This window comes from Physeter macrocephalus, unplaced genomic scaffold (genome assembly GCF_002837175.3).
Source record: "Physeter macrocephalus isolate SW-GA unplaced genomic scaffold, ASM283717v5 random_5371, whole genome shotgun sequence".
Classification (NCBI taxonomy): domain Eukaryota; kingdom Metazoa; phylum Chordata; class Mammalia; order Artiodactyla; family Physeteridae; genus Physeter; species Physeter macrocephalus.
Window position 1 is genome coordinate 1 of NW_021150655.1, and position 4085 is coordinate 4085.

Below are 4085 nucleotides of genomic sequence, written 5' to 3' on the forward strand. Positions count from 1 at the left end.
CATCATAGATAAAAGAAAACATAAAAATATTTATCAAATGGAAGATAAGTAGGGAAGGAATCTAAGAAAAACTTTGGATAAACAGAAACCACAAAATAGGATTGTAATAAAATCCTAATATACTAGTAACCATAATAAATAGAATTGGGCTAATTTCACCAGGCAGATTTTAACATATTGAATAAAAAGAATAAAAATTTTAGCCACATACTACTTATAAGGGACACCCAAGTTAAATAATTAATTACCTAAATCAAAACCACACAGAAATGGATGAGGAAATATATACCATTCAAAAAATAACCAAAAGAAAGTTGATCTAGCTAAACTAATATCGGACAAAACAATGTAAGGCAAAAAGCATTTATGAGAATAAAGCAAGGGCACTACTTAAGAATAATAAGAAGATAAAAGGGAAGATTAAAAAATATGAGGTACTGATGGAGTACTAGGTAGCCTGGGACAAGATGGGGTCAAGGGTACACATGATGAACTTTAAGATTCTTGGGAAAGAATAGTGCAGATGGTTGAGAATGGGTGTAACCTAATTGTTGGCAGGCCTCTCTTGTGGTTAGAAAAATTGGGGTAGAGATGAGGAGGTGTGCATTTTCACTTGTGTCCAGTGGCTATTCAAAAAAAGCTCACTTTGAAGCTTTCCCAAGTTATTCTGGGAGGCTTGAAAGTGGTATTTCATATGCTCCCAGGACCATTCTCCCAGCTGCATTAACTGAGCTTATGGTCGACTGTTCAAGGATAAGTTCCTAGTCTTAGTACTGGATCGGCTACCTCCTCTCAGGACCATGTGGTTCACATTTTTCTTATGGGTTTGCTGAAAGCAAAAATAGGAACTGCATGTACATAATAAGCACAAGGAGGCTGATTACTCAATGAAAGTTTACTACTCTTATTTTGACAAAACTACAAAACATCAACCAAGATTGTTCTTGTCATCGGAGGTTCATGTATTAAAGATCTTTTCTTGTATGAAAGAGGCTTACCCATTTTATATTCTACACCTCCCTTTTCTTGACATAGAATACATGGTTGTCAGTGGTCTATACCCCTTCTACAGAGGGCAGACATGAATGGGAGTTAAGGGGCTGGTGAGCACATATTAAGGTGGCAAATGAATGTTAGGTTAGATTTAAATCTGGGGAGAAACTGAAAGCCTATTCCTTGAAATGACTGCTAGGCATCTACTCATTGAACAGTACAAGCATTAGTTAGGACCTCTCCTCCAAATGCTAGCAGGCATAGTATGGGAATGAAGTCAGCTGTTGGGCAGATTTCAGGCATCAGGATAAATCCAGATTGGCTTTTCTCGTTTGCTACATTGTTTCAATCCACATGACAGATGGTAGTGTCCTGGTATAAAATATCACTGGATTAGGATGACAGCTATTGGGGAGTTCAAATTCTGATCATACTTTGAAGGTAGAGTCAAAAGGATATTCTAATGTTGCAAATGGTATATGGCATTACCTATTGCCCCCCAAACCACCCATATGTACACTTATGATGTTGTCCAATGTTTTAGAAATATCAACAGTTAACTACTGAACCCTTCCAGTTAAGTTTGGCAGATTGACCACCCTTGCCCATCAGCTGTCCCTCCAAAAACTTTATTAAAATATCAGTGAAGAATCAAAAAAGTATTAACCACAAGGGTAAATTCAACATAAGGGAAAACCATGGATGAAAGATTTCAAAAAATGTTTAGACAACAATCTGATGGAGGAGATTTAATGAACTTACCAGACTAGAAGAAGTAGAAATCCAAATACCTGCAAGAGGAGGGGTACCTATAAGAATTTATCTAATTTGCCTTGAAGAATGCCTAGAACATGGGCTGAGGTGTGACTGGCAACATGATTGGTTTAATATCTGTACATCAACTGGTTGAACTTGCCTGCTCCCCTGCACTTCCCTGAGCAGTCAGAGAACGACTCTACCCACCTCCATCGTATGCAGCAACAGGTTTAGTCTGGAGAAACTTAGCCCAGGAGCTCTGGATTCAGAGACAACAGACATAGGATAAGATAGGGGTGAGTGTTGGAGCTAAGAATAGTGGAATTATGTAAACATCTATGTATTGAAATACTGGAGCAGCAGGCTGCTTCTCCTGCTTTGCTCCTAGAATCCTAGACAGCCAGGTTGCTACCCTCCACCAACACACACCAATGCACTTCTTCCAATCAGCTTCTCATTTTTACATATAAAGGGAATGCCGATAATCACTGGACATTTGAGAAAAGACAACTCAAAAGAGGCAGAGACAAAAACAAACAGAAAAAAACTTGGACAAAAGCAATCAATGGGACAGAGAACCAGAAAAAGTCATAGTTAATATCATCAAAGATAGAAGAAAAGATGATCTGTTTATGAAACTAAAACGGGATCTTATAGAAAAAGAAAAATCAAAGAACAATTTTTAACTTTGGAAATTAAAACTATGATGAACAAGAACAGGTTTGCTTCAGCTTCTGCTGATGGCATGGCATGGCCCGAGAGCTGCTGGGAGACCAGAGTCTGCAGGAAGAGGTGCTGCCAGTAGGAGGGTGGGCATGGGCAGAGGTGTGAAGCTGGGCTCTGAGGCTGCGGAGGAGGTGGCAGAGGCAGTGGAGGGTTGGATGCTTGTTGGGGGCACTGTTGAGCTGGTGGGTCACTGACCCAGGGAAGAGTCCATCGTGTTCTTCTGTGCTCAGCTCTCTCCAGGCCAGATGCTGCCTCTCCCACCTAGTGAAGGATCTGGGGGCATAGGTCTTGGCGGTCTGGAATAAGTTCAGCTCTCTGAGCTACTGAAACTCTACTTGGAATAGGAACAGAAATTCCAACCACAAATAAAGGACTGAGCTTGACGAAGGCTTTCCCTGAGAACAATAACATTGTGTGTTAAAGTCAGAGACAGGTCAAGATTTAAGGGATTTAACCAACTTTTTTATTTTCAATCTTGCACATAAACTTTTATCCTGGTTGTCAATATTTTGGACAGATCCTTGGCTTTTATGAAGGTGAAACCTAAAATTTGTCTTGCACTGGAGTCTGTTGTTTTTGCTGGCTGCCAGAAGAGTTGAAGAAGAATGCAATGATTCATCTTTTCATGAAGTAATCTGGATTAGTCAATGTAAATGCACTGCTTCTGACAGAAAACGAAGGGAAAAAATAACTTTGGAAGAAAAATTAGAACTATGAAATGGAACATACTGCTGTATTAAACTTTTTTTTTCTTACACAAGACTATTATACTTCTTCATATTTCAGAAAGGAAAGAAATATTGAGCCTTGATAAACTGGAAGGTCAGCTGAAAGCTTGCAATTTTCTACCAGTCTTTGCAAAAGCAAAGCCATCTGTATTAACTTTGTGTCTTCTCAATCTGGAAGTAGAAACGTAATTCATTAAGTTATTGCAGTTTCTCCAGCTTGTTATAAAGTATTCAAAGATTAATGATACTGAGTCCTTTTACTGGAGGTAAGTAAATAGTTTCTAAATGACTAGCTGGATATTTTCTCTTGAATGTTGCAAGAAGTTGGTTTGGATTGTCTATAGGCACAGAGCCCAGACCCTCCAAGACAGCAACTGTGGTGTTCCTGAGTTGTCAACAATACCAGAAGATTGCTTTCTTGATGAAAGTGAAAGTGAATCCTTGGAGGATGTGAGTTTTAGAGAATAAAGTCTCAGCAGTTCTCTTGCCAACTCAGTGATCAAAGATGCACTGTCTTTTTCGACTCAAAAGTGGCACACTCTCTGTGTTTTCCATTTTAGAAATCTAATTACATTGTGTCAGAATTTAAAGTATACATATAGTTTATAAGCAATGAATGGGGAAGTAGGTAGTTTTTGGTCCAGCCCCTATCTAGGTAGGAATACAAAGACTGGAACACCTGTTGTCTATAATTATTCAGATCAGATCTGGTTTATTTTCATATTCTAAGTTACCAAATGGGTTAGGACCTCTCAAATGATTGAAAATAATTTAAATTTTGCACTTTAGTTTTTTCTTTGAATAAAATAATTTTTAGCTACTTTTCCATTATGGATAATATATTTTGTTGGTAAGGATGTAGGGAGGTAAAGAGAGAACCTT

At 38.4% G+C, this 4085-nt stretch overlaps 1 pseudogene; it reads left to right on the forward strand.

Moving 5' to 3' along the window:
- Positions 1 to 2564: 2564 nt before the first annotated feature.
- Positions 2565 to 3763, forward strand: LOC112063211 (cyclin-G2-like; annotated as a pseudogene).
- Positions 3764 to 4085: the final 322 nt, after the last annotated feature.